This window comes from Mobula birostris, chromosome 12 (genome assembly GCF_030028105.1).
Source record: "Mobula birostris isolate sMobBir1 chromosome 12, sMobBir1.hap1, whole genome shotgun sequence".
NCBI classification, from domain to species: Eukaryota; Metazoa; Chordata; class Chondrichthyes; order Myliobatiformes; family Myliobatidae; genus Mobula; species Mobula birostris.
The window spans coordinates 78,762,035-78,780,425 of record NC_092381.1 but is presented as its reverse complement, the minus strand read 5'-3'; the positions used below and the strand labels follow the sequence as shown (position 1 = coordinate 78,780,425).

General features: G+C 42.8%; 1 long non-coding RNA gene across 1 annotated transcript in view; it reads left to right on the top strand.

The window, feature by feature from the left end:
* The window catches only part of LOC140206368 (uncharacterized), a 75,602-nt gene extending 57,335 nt beyond the window's left edge, over positions 1-18,267 (top strand). The window contains exon 3 of the long non-coding RNA XR_011888129.1: positions 18,209-18,267. This is a non-coding gene — a long non-coding RNA (uncharacterized lncRNA). The remainder of the gene's footprint in view (positions 1-18,208) is intronic.
* The last annotated feature ends 124 nt before the right edge of the window (positions 18,268-18,391 follow it).

The following is an 18,391-nucleotide window of genomic DNA, read 5'->3' as shown; positions in this document are numbered from 1 at the left end:
GTCAAAATTTAACTCAGGACAGATGCTAAAATGAGCCATAGACTTGTCAACATCACCCACTGGAATATTAAATTGTATGTTAATCAGTTTTCTTGCACACTATGATGATGCAGTGCACTAACAAAAGATGTCTGCTACATGTTGAGTTTGAATTTGCTCAGACTGAACTTTGAAGAGCGGTTTGAGACTATGTTCAGATGCAAAGTGTATCTTTCTATCAACAGCAGGAGATCAGTAACTGGAATAAAGAAAGCTTTCCATGTTACTCACTGAACAACTCAGTTCCCACAAATGGAGTTCTGTTTTCTTTGGCTAGCAAGTAATGTGGTAGCAGTAACATAGATTGAGTTGTCAGCCCACCCCCGTACTTCAAGCTGAAATGTCTGAGCAGTAGCTCAGTTCACAAAGTGAATGTCTTTGATAAGCTGACTAACAAATTAAAACCTACAGGGTTCTTATCACCAGTGTAACACTGTGTGCACATCTAGTGGGTGAAAGGATGAAATTATCTCCCTACCTTTTCTTTCCCTCCAATATTTTAATTATTAATTTTACATATAAGAATACAGAGTACAAGAGAAAAATATATATCAATACATTAAACTAAATCGCATATAAAGACTCCTTACCTGATATTCATACAGGTTAATTAATTTGTAACATTGAAATATAGTAATTTTATTATATTAAAAGATCTAACCCACTACCAAGACCGAAGCTGATTAGAAAAGAAAAAAAGGGAAAAAAAATTATGAGTCATCATCTGTGCTTTAACAGCAAATCAAAGGTTTTGAAAATAATTCAAAAAAGGTCCCCACAATGTTTGAAAGTCTTGGCTAGATTCAGAGATTGAACATCGAATCTTCTCTAAATTTAAACATGACATCACATCACGTAACCATTGGGGGTGAATAGGAGGGGCTGCATCTTTCCATTTAAGCAAGAGCATCCTTCTGGCCATAAGAGAAATAAAAGCCAAGATGTGCAAATCAGATGGCTCCAGAATAATATCCTTTCCCCCAACAATACCAAATAAAGTGGTTAAAGGATCAGGCTTGAAATTTACTTTAAAAAGTATCGAGAAAGTTTGAAATACGTCTTTCCAATATTTTCTAAGACTCGGACATGTCCAAAACATATGAATGAGTGAAGCTTCTCCATTATAACATTTATCACAATACAGAGATATATCTAATTAAAAATGAGACAACTTATCCTTGGTCATATGGGCCCTGTGGACCACTTTAAATTGTAGGAGACCCTACCTTTTAATGAAATGGGTCTATCAGGAACACATGAATCAGATTACAGTGAAAATACTTACTGTAATAAAAAATTGTGGCTGATATTTCTTTCCAGAGAAACAGAAGGTTTTTGGCCCTTTATTCTAGCCTGGGATCTCTGTAGACCCACGATGGAGGGAGCAACCACAGACGAGAGAGAGCAAAAGGTATTCTTTAGCCTTGTGTCTTATTTCCCATTTGAAATGAATGAATAGTGATCTTAAGGCAGATTTTATCACCACAGAAGATTTGAGAGAGATAATTACCAAAGAAGGGTATGCAAAAAAAAAAGACAGTGGAACATTTTTTTGCTGTCTCTATTTGGGCTTTCGCATCTGAAGGCTTTCTGGATATTGTCTTTGGACAGCAGCCAGAAAGAACTGAGACCAACAACAGTTTCTGTTGCTATAGCTCACTCAGACCAACTGGAATAGCTCAGCTTCTGTCCTGAATTTTAAGTTCAAACCCTGAACATAAGCTAGCCTGCAGCAAGGACAAGTTACCCACAATTTCCAGCAGCTTAAATCAGTGTAGCAGTATCGCCTTAGGATAATTTCTGTCCAGATCTGTATGGAGGAAGGCAAAACAGTTGTCCCAGTACACTTACCAACCACAATAACAGGTATGGAATAGAATATCTTATGAAATACACAATCATGTCCTTTATTTAGAACAGATATAATAGTTTCTATGTGCTTCTAGTTTGTAATGGTACAAAGTGGAACTCCTCTGGAGACTGACTTAAAAAGTGTGGTGTGAATTCTCTAAGTTACATTCTCAATGACAATATAGGGTACCTGAAATAGTTTATATGACCTTATATGTTATTGTACTTGCTTCCTACACTACAGGAAACAGTTGCCCTTTATTTTTACCATGAAGTTCCTTTATCATGTAGGAACTTTGACTATCTATCCCCCAATATGCTCAACGAAGGCATTTCTGTGCCATATCGCTGCACCCTGATTTAGCAATTGATTCCTTTTAAAACAAGATTCAGTTCTGATGAATACACTCCTAGATGCCTTGTTTGGTTCTCTTTCAAGTCTCCACTCCATCTAATGGTAAACTGTATCCTTCTCACCAAGCTTCCCTTCCCCCCTTATTCCCTAAGATCACCCTAACGTACCACTAGCTACCAATCTTCCCAATTCCAAGGACCCCATCATCACAAGTGAGACCAACCCTTTCAATACCAACCCATGCCCCAGCGGCTGCCGGTTTCCCCTTTCCTACTGTCTCACTGATCAGCCCATCCACCCATTTGACCCAATTTACCTTCCACTCCATTACCCTAATGCCATAGTCTGGACTTTTATTGCACTTCCCACCCCTACTCTCCCTCCAAGCCCTCAAAACCTAAATCCATCAGATTTCCTTTGTTTGATCCACAAAGACAGACCATGCTGCTTCATTTCCCACCAACCCATGCATGAACAAAGTATTTTCTGGTGTGCCTAAACTGACTTTTGAACCGTGCCTAAACAGGTGCAATTCACTTTCAAGATATTGCATCATTAATTAGATGTTGTGGCATATTTTTCCTTCAGTTTTATCTGTATTTACGGAACTGTGTGAACATATCTCCTTGAAACCCTTAATCTTAATATGGACTGAATTATTCAATAATTCTCATGTTTCTGCCACATATCCAATATACAAGCTTCACTGGTTTTAATTATGCAACAGAAATTCAGAGAGAGCTCCTCTAGGACATTCACCAAAAACATTCATTTAAATGTCGGGCATAAATTGTCTTTTTTTTTTGTGTCTGGCCAGTTGAATAATTTACCAACCATATGGCCAGAAAATTAGGAATCTAAGTATTGATTATGCAAGTGTACCAATTGTCTAGAAGCCATTTATAAAACAATAATCTTTTAGCAATATTAATAATTTTAGTTCTATTAACACTACAAAGTATAACACTCAGAAGTGTAGGTGTATTTAATATTATTTCTTTGACAGGCTAGCAATGATTTTTTTTTTAGTGATCACATAGTGATCCTGCTCCCAGGATAATGAAACATGTTTTCACTGGAGCACATACTCACAATCAAACCTTCATATTAATCTGAGGCAAATTGATACCTTAGCTGGATACTAAGATAAGAAATTAAAATATTTTAAATCCATGCACTGGTAGAACTATTTTCTGAGGATGAGGGGTTCAAATCTGCCTAAAGAAAAAGAAGTCTAATCTTTTTGGACTTGATTTTCTGCATCATTTTCTTAGTAGCAGCAAAGAGCTTGTTGCCAATATCTTTACTTCAGGTTAAACTTTCCAGATTTGTTTTCCATCCACCCTTTACTCCCTGCTGCATGATTCCAGGAAAATATTCCTCCTAAGCAACTTGCTTGGAAATCTCAATTCCCACTTTATTTCAGCAAAAACCATTCCTCTGTAAACATGTCAATTATTTTCTCCCTCTTGCCTGTCATTATTACCTCGGTTCCTCGTTAAGGCAACATGAAGGAAATTTTCTTGGCTGTATGGACGTGAGTCACATCAAAGCTGTTATTTGACTGTTTGACAGTAAGTGCACTTGTGCAGGTCGCCAATAGCTTTGGCAGCTGTGGCTGTTCCTAAGTGAACTGCTCTATTACCATGCAGAGCTGCATCTACAAGCCTGATCTTAAGATCCAGAAATCTGCCTAATGAGGAGAGATGAGGCGGAACGGTGCATAAGGTTAGAGTTTGATCTTACAGCTTTTCTAAGCTCAAATCTCTGTTGCTACTGAGCAACATTTTTATTAACTTACTGCCTATTCTAAATAGGTTGAAAAAGCCATTGTGTCAGAGACATTTTATTTGTCACCAGTCTCTGTTGGATCGGGGGTAGGATGCTGAAGGGAATCAGGTTGTATTCCACTTGGGATTACATGCCAAAATACCAGTTTAGGAGTTCCTTAACCAATCTAATTGCAGAATTTAATTTCCTCTGTCTCAAAGTCAGTGTTGAAGTTCTCCATATATTTGAAAGATAGAGAATAAAATGAAACAGTAACTTTTCTAATGGGAACTATTAGAATCTTTTAACCTTCTATTGTTAAATTTGCATGAGTAGTATGGAGGCAAAACTTGATAGTTTCTGGAAACAGGTACTTGATTGCAATTCCTGATTAGCATAAGAATTTAAGAAACAGGAGAAGGAATTGCCCACTCAACTGCTCAGCTGTGTTCCACCATTCAAAAGGATTGCAGCCGATCTATTCTTGGTCTCAGCAACAGATTTCCCACCCTCTCCCCATAATGCTTGATTCTCTTGCTGTTCAAGTGTTCATCAGTCTCCACCATGAATATAAATCAGTGATTATACTTCCCTCCACCAGTCTGTAGGGCAGAGAATTCCAAAAAGGAGAAATCTTCCCCATCTCACCCTTAAATAGACCATCCCTTTTTGTGAACCTCTGACCTCTGGCTCTGGTCAACCACACCACTGGAAACAATGCCACTTAATTCTGCATTGTCTCTGGGTATTCACTCTGTCAACCGATCTCAAGTTTCAGAGAGATCATCTCATCTCTCACCTTCTGAACTCTAAAGAATATAGACCCTCATCAACTCTATGTCTCTTTAGCCCAGAATATAGTTCCAGTGGCTCAAAAGAGGGGAGCCATGGAGTGATAAGTAGCTAGCCATCTGGACACAAGCTGGGGTCTGATCAGCCCCGGCTGGGTCACCTGGAGGAGGTTGTATGATGTTGAAAGACCGGAAACACCCGATGATTCCAGGAACATCACTGAAAATGTGTCCAGAAGCATCAGTAGATGTATGTACACAGCTTCATTGCTTCTAATGAAAGTATACCCTTCCTTAAATGTGGACAATAAAACACCAGCATCCTGTAATGTAGCTTCAAATCTTCCCTATTCTATATTCGTTGCAGTCAAGATCCCAACATCCTATTTGTTTTTCTAATTACTTGCTGTCATTGCATGCTGACTCTGTATTTTATGTATGAGAACCCCCAAATCCCTTTGTATTGAAACATTCTGTATTCAGTTCCCAGCCTTGGTCATCTTGCAATCATATCTCTGTAGTGTTTATAAGATCATACCCATTTATATTCATTTGTGTTGTTAACTCAGCTATTTTGTTATACAATATGTGTGCAGTCAGATAAAGAGTATTGTCTCATCATTTTTCATTTATCTCACTCTATTTGCTGGTGAAGTCTCATACCTGTAGACTCTTCTTCACTGATTATTGTTTCCCTGGTTGTTGCCCTCTACATTTTTGCTTTCTGTTTCTCTTGCTAAACATCTCTTCACCTGAACCTCTTTATTCTATCTGCATCATAGCCTTTCTCCTTTCTGATTTCAGTCTTAGGTTCCCATTCCAATTACAGTTTCCCAGCTCCTCACCGATCCAGAAGTCCTACCGAACAACACTATCAAAACTGCCTCAGACCAGATTTGTCCCATTCCAATTGTGATGTAACCACCTGGCTTGCAACAGTCTCTGTTGCTATAGGGATTGAGTTTAAGAACAGGAAGGTGAATCTGCAACTGTACAGGGTACTGGTGAGACCACATCTGGAGTATTGCATGCAGTTCTCGTCTCCTGACTTGAGGAGGGATATACTGGCTTTGGAGGAAGTGCAGAGGATGTTCACCAGATTGATTCCAGAGATGAGGGGGTTAGACTATGAGGAGAGATTGAATCGCTTGGGACTTCAGCCACTGGAATTCAGAAGGATGAGAGGAGACGTATAAACGTATAAAGTTATGAAAGGGATAGATAAGATAGAGGCAGGAAAGTTGTATCCACTGGTAGGTGAGACTACAGTAGAACTAGGGGACATAGCCTCAAGATTTGTGGAAGTAAATTTAGGATGGAGATGAGGAGGAACTGCTTTTCCCAAAGAGTAATGAATTTGTGGAATTCTCTGCGCAATGAAGCAGTGGAGGCTATCTCAGTTAATATATTTAAAACAAGGTTGGATAGATTTTTGCATAATAGGGGAACTGAGGGTTATGGGGAAAAGGCAGGTAGGTGGAGATGATCAGCCATGATCTTATTGAATGGCGGTGCAGGCTTGACGGGCCAGATAGCCCACTCCTGCTCCTATTTCTTATATTTTTATGTTGCCCAAGAGCTGATTCTAGCTCCTCTGGAATCTAATGCCTTCTCTTCTACACATTCTCCAGCCACACACTCATCTTCTTTAGCATCCTATTTCTGTACTCACGAACACAAGACTCTGGTAGTAACTTGGATATTGCTACTTTGAGGTCCTGCTTATTAATCTCTTTCTTATTTTCCATATCTCTGCCTGTCGGACATTATCCCTTTGAACATTAAAACACAGCACAGGCCCTTCAGCCCATTCTGTTACGCGATCTTTAACCTACTCTAGTCATAGGCAGCCGTTGATCCCAGGGACTGTGTCCTCTCCGGGGCACAAGCCTGGGTGGGAAGATTTGAATAACCGGCTGTTGCCTATGCAGCGGGTTCCCCCTCTTCACGTCACTGATGTAGTCCAAGGGAAGGGCAAGTGTAGTATCGTTGCAGAGATTGCTAGAGTAAAGTTGCAAACAACATCAAACTGCCAAAGGAACCTACTCTAAGATGAATTTAACCCTTCTTCCCACATAGCCTTCCACTTTTCTATCATCCATATGTCCATCTAAAATTTTCTACCTCTGTCACCACCCCTGGCAGCATGTTCCATGAACCCACCACTTTATATGTAAAAACCTTACTGCTGACATCCCCTCTATACTTTCCTCCAATCATTTTAAAATTATGCACCTGTGACAAAAATGGTTTGGACCCAAAAGCTGGGGTATCCTAGAAACACACACACAAAATGCTGGAGGAACTCAGCAGGCCAGGCAGCATCTACGTAAAAAAGTACAGTCGATGTTTCAGGCCAAAACCCATATTCTGGAGAGTTAGAGCATCTAAACCCCAGAAGCTGGGGTAGTTAGGTGTGTGTTGGTATAAGACCCCTTCCCCTATGGCTGACTCTTGATGGCCCTGGCTGCTCAGAGAGAGAAGATTGTAGTCATGAATGAGAACCGGATCCAAGATGTTCCTTTCAGGAACTCAGCACTGTTCCTCAGGTCCAAGTCCTTCCCAGTCAACAAGGAACTGCCGAACACCTCAATCAGTTCATGAATCCAAAATTCTTCTCACAGTGAAGACGTGTTCTCCATCGGTAAGCCTGGGTGGTGTTGGTGGGGCTAAGGGACTGATGCAGACAGGTTTTAAATCGGTAATGTGGAAAGTGGGATTGATCTCAAAGGCCTTGGAGAGCTGCAAGGTGTAAGCCATTGGGTTTACTTTCCTGAGAATCCTGAAGAGTCCAATAAACCAGCGCCAATTTCCTGACTCCACGTGGAGAGGCAAATCCTGAGTCAACAGCCAGACCTGTTAACCAGGCTGCAAAACTGGTCCCTGTCTTCTCTTGTGGTTAGACTTTAATTCAGCCTTCTGGGTTGAAGCTAACAAAATCTCCTTTGCCCTAGACCATTTCTCCTAGCAGTGTTAGACTTGATCTTCATCTGCAGGGACCCCAACCTCAGCCTCTTGCTCAGGGAAGAGGGGCGTAGAATACCCAAACTGGCATTTGAAAGGGGACATCCCATGCACTGAATGTAGTGTTGTGGATAACCTCTGCCCACATCAAATGGTGGCACCACTTGCTCAGTCTTTCAGAGGCCAGGCACCTTAGGGTTCATTCCAAATCTTGGTTCTGCTGCTCCACCTGGGCGTTAGACTGTGGGTGAAACCCAGAGGAAAGACTTGCTGTTGCCCCAATCAGCTTACAAAACACCCTCCAAAAACACGATGTGAATTGCGGACCACAATCCCACGTAATGTCCACTGGAAAACCGTGGATCCTGAAGATCTGGTTTTGGATGGTAATCTGTCGAAGGCGATGAATTTATGGGCCTTAAAAAAAAATACACAATTACCATGGTAATGGTCTTTTCCTTGGAAGGAGGAAGACCTGTGACAAAGTCCATGGAGACTGAGCCCATGGTCTGTGGGGAAAGGCAGAGGGTGAAGGAATTCTTGAGGTTGGGTGCGGGCTCCTTGTTTCAGGTGCACACCTTGCATGCCTGCACATATTGATGGATCTCCCTCACCATTCCAGGCCACCAGTATCTTCTCTTAATGTACCCAAGGGTCCTAGCAATCCCTGGTTAAGCTGTCATTCTCAATGCCCATTGAAGAACCTAAGCCTGGATGGGACTCGGAATTAACAGCCGACCCAGAGCGTAATTCTGAGGAATCTCCCTTTGTGCCTGGGCCTCATGAACAAGTCTGTCAATTCCCCAACAAGCTGGTGCTATTACCTTGGTTTGGGGCAAAACATTAGTAAGCTGCTTCTCTCATTCGGGTTCATTGAACTGATGGGACAAAGCATCTAGTTTGGGGTTTTTAGATCCTGGTCGATAGGTCAGAATGAAATTAAAACAGCTAAAGTCTATGATCAGAGATTAAGGGAGCTAGGGCTTTACTCTTTGGAGAGAAGGAGGATGAGAGGAGACATGATAGAGGTGTACAAGATAATAAGAGGAATAGATAGAGTGGATAGCCAGCACTCTTCCCCAGGGCACCACTGCTTGATACAAGAAGACATGGCTTTAAGGTAAGGGGTGGGAAGTTCAAGGGGGATATTAGAGGAAGGTTTTTTACTCAGAGAGTGGTTGGTGCGTGGAATGCACTGCCTGAGTCAGTGGTGGAGGCAGATACACTAGTGAAGTTTAAGAGACTACTAGACAGGAATATGGAGGAATTTAAGGTGAGGGCTTATATGGGAGGCAGGGTTTGAGGGTCAGCACAACATTGTGGGCTGAAGGTCCTGTACTGTGCTGTATTATTCTATGTTCTATGTTCTATGTTAAAACCGCCTGGCCTGCCTGTCTCTTTTTCTCCTAAATATAAGCCAGGTTCTTGTGGTCTGTCCATACGATGGCTCCCTCAAGCCAGCGATGCCATTTCTCCAGACCCAAATTGACTGCGAGCAGCTGCCTTATTCTAATGTCGTAGTTCACCTCTGCTGTGGATAGCTGCCCAGACAAGAATGCATACAGATGCTGTTTATTGTCTGAGGTGTCATTAGATACAACACTGCACCACTCTGGCGTCTGAGGTATCGACCTCCACAATGAAGGGAAGGTCCGGGTTAGGTGCAACCAAAATGGGAGCTGTTGTGAACTGCTGTTTGAGCACTGTGAAAGCAACCTCCACATTGGTAGTCCAAACAGAAGGGACCATGGATCTCTTGGTTAGTGCTGTCAGTGAAGCTGCCACTGAGATAAAGTTTCTGATGAACTTTCAATAAGAGTTGGCAAGCTGAAGAAATCGTCAGACTTGTTTCACACTGATTGGTTATGCCCAATCTCTGACTACTGGAGTCTGACTAGGGTCCATCTTGAGATTGCCATTAGGGATGACAAAAGCCAAAAATAAGATGGTGGTTATGTGAAATTCGGACTTCTCCAGCTTGACATAACGTCCATGAACAAAAAGCCTTTCTAGAGTATCTCTGATGTGAGTGATGTGCAGTCATCCAAGTAGACACAGGCTTATTTATGGAGAGCATGTCATTTATAAAGGCCCAGAAAACTGCTGCCGTGTTCACAAGGCCAAAGGGCATGACCAGGTATTCATAGTGCCCTGTCCGTGTCTTGAAAACTGTCTTCCACTCGTCACTCTCCTTAATGCAAACCAGATTGTACGCACGCTGCAACTCTAGCTTTGACAATACTCTTGCCCCTTGGGGAATCTCGAAGGAAGGGTTCATGAGTGGAAGACAATAATGATTCTTGACCGTTATGCGATTCAACTCTCTATAATCAATGCATGGCCACAGGACCCCATCTTTTTTCTGTATGAAGAAGAAAACAGCACCAGTTTGAGAGGTGGAGAGCTGAATGAATCCCAGGGCAAGAGCCTCCTTTATACACTCCTCCATAGCTCTTCTCTCTGTACCTGAAGGCGTGTATATTCGACCTCGCGGAGGACAAGTACCAGGTAGTAGATATTTTGCACAGTCATAGGGGTGGTGTAGTGGAAGAATCGAGACCTTTCTCTTGCTAAAGACCTCTTCCAAATCCTTGTAAATGGAAGGTATTTCTACAGGCTTGGGAGCTGCAATTATCCCAAAACCTTCCTCTAACGACAACTCCTGAGGCTCCTTAGGTAGCAAGGGTGATTTGGCAGACCCAAGGGTCTTCTCCAAGGGTTCATTAGAGACTTCAGTTGAAACAGAGGGTAAATCACAGTTCAAGTTCTCGTCCGTATCCTCATACATTGGCAGTAAGGCTCGACAAATGGTCCCTGTGCTCCTGGGACTAGGTTTCAAGGGTCTCTGTTTTGAAGCCTTCCCCTTAGATGGGACCTGGTAACTGGAGCTCTTTGGCTTCAACTGCTTGGATACTTCCTTGGTTTGCTCCTGAACTAGAGATCCTCTCTCTCCAGTTCCAGCGCACCCCTGACTGCCTAGGGTCGGGATGTGCATGGGCCTGTTGGCTGGAGCTGGCTTGTCTCCCCTTGAAGGTAGGACTGGGTTTCTTGAAGGTTCCAAGTTACCCTGAACAGAAGTCTGCCCCCTCGTCGGCCAATAGTCTTGGAAGCATCTAGGGGTCGAAGCACCAAGCCAAAAACATACTTCTTGCAGCGAGTGGACCATGCAATGATCCTCCCTTCCTTCTAGTTTATGGAAGGGTTATGCTAGGACACCCAAGGATGCCCGACAATCAGGGTATGTGAGGAGACTCAATGATATAGAGACTAATGTCCTCTGCATAATCCTCATCCGCAAGATGTGTGTCTGCTGCCGGTTCTGCCTGGAACCAAGCGGATGTCCATCCAGGACAGTTGTGGGCACGGACTGGTTCACCTTCTGCAGCGGTGTGTTGAGCTAACAGGCGGTCCCCAAGTCCAGGAAATTTCTAGCTGCCCTAGAGTTCAAAAAAGCATTCACCTCTCGTTGGTTCATATCCCAGGATATCTCGGCCCTCAGCATGACACCAAAATCCAAGAGGTTAGGCGTAGTGACTGCTACTGTCACAGTCCCCCAACACTGGATGGTCTTAGCAGTCTTCCCGATGGCTGCAACTTCGGACATTCAGCCTGCAGGTGACCTGCTTCCCCACAGTAAAAGCAGCAACCTCGACTCCAACATCGGAATCTCTCATCAGTGCAGATTCTTATGCGGCCGATTTTCATGGGCTAGATGGAATTCTGAGCAGGATACGGGCCGGTCATTGTCCGAGATCAGGGATTGGAACTAGGATGCATTGAGGCTGGGCTCGGCCTAGTTCTCTTCAACCTCTTGATATAGTCCCACTTATGCTCCGCCAGTCGATCATAGAGATGAATAAATTGGTCGACCAGAACCTCTGTCCTCTTTTGGCTTCCCGAGGTTGGGGGCATTCTTCAGTTTGTCTTGAGTCCATGGCAGTATAGAGTGGTCAAGACCTCCCTGTTCCAGCCATTCTCCTGGGGCATCTGAAATTCAATAACAAAGCTGGCTGCTGACTATCCGCCCTATTGAATCTTCATCTGGCAGTCCAAGCCTCAGTTGGCTCCAGCAGGATGATGGAACACCTTCCTCATGGCAGCCATGACTTCCTCCGAATCCGAGTAAACCTCTGACATTTGTTCCCAATGCATGGTGGCCCAGGCCAGGGCTCTTCCAGTCAGAAGAGAGATAATGAAGACCACCTTTCCGTGCTCCGAAGGGAACTGGGACAGCTGAAGTTTGAACACTAATGAGCATTGAATGAGGATGAGCCCGGGTCACTGTCCAATCTCTCCAGGGTTGGAAGATATACTGGTACCGTAGTGGGACCGACTGGCTCTCCCAAGCAGCTTTGTCTTCCTCCTTGCAAAAGCTGACCAATAGCTACCTGGAGTTCGCGTATCTCCAGGCTCTGTCTGGGAATATTTTTGCTGTGGCTGGTCATAGTGGAAGAAAGACTCTGATACTCCACTGGTTCCATACTGACTCAATCGTACCGTGCCGAGAGTTGTTGACGAGGATGGTTTGGACCCAAATGCTGGATTATCTGAGGCTAGGATCGAGACACGGTATCAAACTGGATCGAGAACTGAGCACAAAACAAAGACTAGACAATATCACTAGTAAGGCTTACAACTCAGCACTGAGGCTCTGTTCAGATGCTCTTTGAATACACAATTTTTGGTGCCCAAGGCATGAGTGACAATTAGCGGGACGGTTCTGAATCTTTAAAAGGGGCTATGCCAGCTAGCCATATTCTGGAGAGTTAGAGCGTCTAAACCCCCAAAGCTGGTACGGTTGGCTGCAACTTGTAAAAGCACCCTTATATTAGCCATTTCCACTCTGGGAAAAAGCTTTCGGCTGTCCACTCAATTTATGCTTCTTGTCATCTTGTACAACTTTTCTTTATCAAGCCATCTCTCACCCTCCTTTGCTCCAAAGAGAAAAGCACTAGTTTGATCAATCTGTCCTCAAAAGACATTCTCCCTAATCTAGGCAGCATCCTGCACCCTCTTCAAAGTTTCCACAACATCCCTATAATGAAATGATCAGAAATGATCACAATTTTCATAGTGCAGTCTAACCAGGGTCTATAGTCCTGCAACATTACCTCATGGCTTTTGAACTCAAACCCCAACTAGTGAAGACCAACACACCATATCCCTTCTTAACAACCCTGTCCACTTGCACTGCAACTTTGAGAGATCTATGGACATGGTTCCCAAGGTCACTCTGTTCCTTCACAATGTTAAGAATTTTGACATTAACTCTGAATTCTGCCTTCAAGTTCGACCTTACAAAGACCTTCACACTTTTCTGCATTGAACTCTATCTGTTAGTTCCCAGCCCTGCGTTGTATTCTAATAAAGTCCCATTGTAGCCTACGACAAACATGTACACTACCCATAGTACCACTAACCTTCATGCCACCTGCAAGCTTACTAAGCCAGCCTTTCCCTTCCTCATTCAAGTTACTTATAAGAATCACAAAGAGCAGGGTTCCTGCAACGCACTGGTCGCAGATCTCCAGGCAGGGCATGCCCCATCTACTACCACCCTCTGCCTTTTACAGGCAAGCCAATTCTGAATCTACACAGCCAAGTTTCCTTGGATCCCATGCTTCCCGACTTTCTGAATGAGCTCACCATGGGGAATTTTATCAAACACCTTCCTAAAATCTATATACACCACATTTACTGTTCTCCTTCATCAATGTGCATTGTCACATCCTCAGAGAATTCAATCAGGTTCAAGAGGCATGATATGCTCCTCACAAAGCCATGCTGATGATTCCCTAGTTGAACTATGATTCTCCAAATGCTCATAAGTCCCGTCTCTAAGAATTCTCTCCAATAATTTTCTCACTACTGAAGTAAGAATCACTGTTCTACATTATCCAGGGTTATCCTTTTTACCTTTTTTGAACAAAGGAATAATATTTGTAACCATCCAGTCCTCTGGCCATTGAGAATGCAAAGATCATCACCAAAGGTGCCAGGAACCTACGTATCCTAATGTAAAGTTCCAGCACATTCTCTCTTTTAATGTCAGTATGCTTCAGCACATCAGCCTGTTTTCTGCTGTCCTCACAAACATCAAGTCCCTGTCACTGCTGAATACTGAGGTAAAGTATTCATTAAGACATTTTCTATCTCCACTAACTCCAGGCCCAAGCTTCCTCTTTCTATCTCTGATTAGTCCTACCCTCACTCTAGTCATCATCCTGTTCCTCACGTATGTGTGGCACATAATTTACACTCCCAAGTGCCTGCCTAATTGCATCATAATTTCCCCTTCCTCAATTAAGTGTTTTCCCATATCGTCTGCTCCTGTCCCACAAGGAGGTCATGGAGTTGTGGTCACTGTCTCAAAAAAGTTCACCCACAAAGAGATCTGACATCGGACCAGCTTCGTTCCCTGGTTCCACATCCGGTAGGGCTTCTCCTCTAGACAGCCAGTCTACAGATTGTGTTAGCAATCCTTCCAGGACACACCTAAAAAATTCCACCTCATCTAAATATTTTAGACTAAGGAGGTGCTAATCAAAATTAGGGAATTTGAAGCCACTGTTATTTTTGCATCTTTCTGAAATCTGCCTCTCAATCTATTCCTCAGGGTCTCTGTTGTCTAATAGGGTGATTGTTCCCTTCCTCTTTCAGACTTCCATCCACACGGGATCAAACGATGATTTATTCAAGGCATTCTCTATTTCTGAGGCTGTGATATTATCCCTGATAATCAATGCCTCTCCCCCACCTCTTTTACCTCCCATCTTGCCGTTCTTGAACATCTAAAATCCCAGAACACCCATCAGCCCTTCCTGCCCTTGTAATAGCCAATTCTTTGTAATGGCCACAACCTCGTAGTTCCATGTACTAACCCATGCTCTATGTTCATCGCACTTCCTGATACTTCTTGCTTTAAAATAAACACACTTCAACCCATCTAACTGACGGCAATTTTGCCTCATCAACTGCCTTACGTTCCTCACAGTCTCTCTACATGGTTACAAGAGGGCATAACTGAAGCATTTAATTCCAAAATGTCAGCTCAGGTATCCAATCAACACTGTGCACTTATTGATACTTCACACTGCATGATTCTATCAGAGATCTGATATGCACATGTTGAATGCAACAGCTCATACATCATTCAAGATTGTTCGATGTTACTTCCTGTATACAAATGTAAAGGAGAACAGAGTAAGTATTACACCAGATCCGATGCAGCACAAAATAAAAAAAACACGAGATAATGAACGCAATACTAATACTAATAATAAAACACAATAAGTATAAATACGTAAAATAGCCTATATACTGCATCCAGTGCTCCCGATGTGGCCATCTATATATTGGCAAGACCTGACGCAGACTGGGAGATCGTTCCGCTGAACACCTACGCTCTGTCCGCCGGAGGAAGCAGGATCTCCCAGTGGCCACACATTTTAATTCCACATCCCATTCCCATTCTGATAAGTCTATCCACGACCTCCTCTACTGTAAAGATGAAGCTACACTCAAGTTGGAGGAACAACACCTTATATTCCGTCTGGGTAGCCTCCAACCTGATGGCATGAACATTGACTTCTCTAACTTCCGCTAATGCCCCACCTCCCCCTCATACCCCACCCGTTATTTATTTATATACACACATTCTTTTTCTCTCTCTCCTTTTCCTCCCTCTGACTATACCCCTTGCCCATCTTCTGGGTTTTTCCCCCCCTCCCCCTTTCTTTCTCCCTAGGCCTCCTGTCCCATGTTCCTCTCATATCCCTTTTGCCAATCAACTGTCCAGCTCTTGGCTCCATCTCTCCCCCTCCTGTCTTCTCCTATCATTTTGGATCTCCCCCTTCCCCTCCCACTTTCAAATCTCTTACTAGCTCTTCTTTCAGTTAGTCCTGATGAAGGGTCTCGGCCCGAAACGTCGACTGCACCTCTTCCTAGAGATGCTGCCTGGCCTGCTGCGTTCACCAGCAACATTTATGCGTGCTGCTTGAAATTCCAGCATCTGCAGATTTCCTCGTGTTTGCATATATACATAGATTGATTGTGTGTCCATAAAGTGACACCAAGCTGTATATAAGCTGAATGACAGGTAACCACAAAGTAGTGGTGGAGTTAGTGGGTGGAAGTGTTGATCAGCCTTACTGTTTTGGGGAAAGTAACTATTATTGAGACTTGTGGACACTAGGTAGCCTTCTCCCTGATGGAAGTGGGACAAGCAGCCCATGAGCAGGGCAGGTGGGTTCCTTCATGTTGTTACTGGCCCTTTCCTGGCACCTCTCTGTATATACTGCAGGTCTTTGATGGTGGGTAGGCTAGTGCCAATGATGCATTAGGCACTCTGACAATGTGTTGTAGAGCCTTCTTGTCCGTTCAGTGCAGTTTCTGCACCATGCAGTGATACAGTTTGTTTGGATGCATCCTACTGCACATCTACAGAACAACAGTGGTATGGACATGCATAGTCCAGCTCTTTTCAGCCTCCTCAGAAAGAAGATTGATCAGCTTTCTTGGTTTTGTATGATGTGTTCTGGGACCTTGAGAGGCTGTGTGAGATGTGCACTTCCAGGAGTTTCAAACTGCTTGCAATTTCCACCGCTGTGCCACCAACATAAAGCGGGATGAAAGTGGTGCGAGTTCTCTAGAAGTCGCTGGGTGTTAATGGTATGAGTTCTCCTGGTTGATAACCATCTTCTTTATATTGTTGACATTAAGGAAGAGGCAACTTGCCTGGCACCTGGCTTTGAGCGTTTCCATTTCCTCTCTTAGACCATTTCATCATTGTTGGTGATGATTCTAACATAAGTATCCTTGTTTTCTTGGTGTGTCAGGGCCTGGTGCAAGACAGATGCTATGGTTCTGTCAGTAAGCATATTGGCGAATGTCTAAAGTGGCAGGAATGGAGTTGTTGATATGTTCCATTATCAGCTTGTCCAAAGCACTTCATGATGATTGGTGTCAGAGCTGCAGGGTGGATGTTGTTTTAGTTCTGAAGGTGAAGGGGGATGATGGTGGCTGATTTGATGCATGTGGGCGTGAGTAAGTGTTGGCCCTGTCTGGGTAAGTTGGGGTACAACACTCCCTGTGTGTGCACATCATCCACCACAGCTAACACCTCACATTAACCAGGTGTCACTTTGGATGTACAGTAACCTCCAAACACCGGTATCTTCTCAACTGATTTTTTTTTCATCTACTCTCCTATTTGGAACATTGTGCTTTATCCACACTAAGGCACTTCTCGATCCAATATCATTTAGTTTATTTCACATTAAAAATAATGTAAATAATTGCTTTGTCATTGCCCTCAGGTAACCAATAGAAACCCATTTGAATCAGAAGGAAATAATATGAGGCTGATTGTAAATGCATTTGTTCACTCAAATTATTGCAATTCCCACACAAAATTACAAATTGTATCAGATAGTTACGAAGAGGTGTGAGACATATTTAATATGCCAGCAGTACTTTGCAAATCGTGGCTGATTCTTGAATAAAAAAAAAACAAAATGCAACTGTTTTGCATTTTCCAGCTGTGACTATAACAACAACAGCAGAATATGCAAGTTCTTTGCATGAAAATGTAAATAAGAATACCTTGCAATCTGAACCAATCATGAACAAGTGGGGTGAATACAGTTGTCAAAATAATAATATATGATGTATGTCACCTTCTCTGTTTGTGGCTGCAGTTTCTGTTCTTCTTTCTCCAATCTAACCTCCAATTATCAAGTTTTCAAAATGCAGCTTTTCACATTACAAAATATCCCCCAGTTTCTATAATGTTTATTCTGTGCATTCTCTTCATTGTCTTTTAAATCTCTGCGTTTGATCCCTGACATTCTTGGTTTTTCGTTTGAGTTTCATCCACTAGCCATTCATTTAATGTTGTATAAGCAGGAATTATACGTTTTTGCCTGACAGATGCCTCCTGCACTACAGAATTTACCAATCTATCAATGAACGGTCAGTTCTTTCCACCATAGTTCACGTATTGAAGATGTCATAAACGACTGACTCACTAAGTTCTTCGGATTTTCTGTTTCCCTTAATATCAGTGAAAAGCCTAGTGATGGTAATGTTATTCACAATAGCGTAATGAACAGGTCTTCTGGATTGCTTTAATGCACAGTTATGTTTAAATGAATTCAGTTTCACAACGTGTCAAAGGTGCCTAAGTCCTACACAGTTCCGTAGCTTTCTACATTAATTTTAGATCAAACTTCTTTGAATCTAAAAATCTTAGCGTCTTCCTTTTGTTAAATGTCATGACGTGATTTCCATAAGCCCCAAGTCAAACATGAATGGGCAATTGTAGGCAGTTTGGGCCAACTCACTTGTTGACACTTCAGCCACTTCTCTGAGCTTTAAACTATCAGAGTTAAAAATCTATCCTACTCTATGTTATTTGCTGATTTTTCTGTTGTCCTAGGCAGAAGAATCTTCCTGCAAGCCATTGCCACTGCACATGGTGAATTGGATGCATTTACCACACATATGGAAGTCAAAGTCAAGTTTATTGTTATATGCAAAAGTACGTGTCTGCATAGAGTAGGTGCAATGAAACACTTAGTTGCAACACCATCACGGACACATAGCATCATGCAAGGAGTAT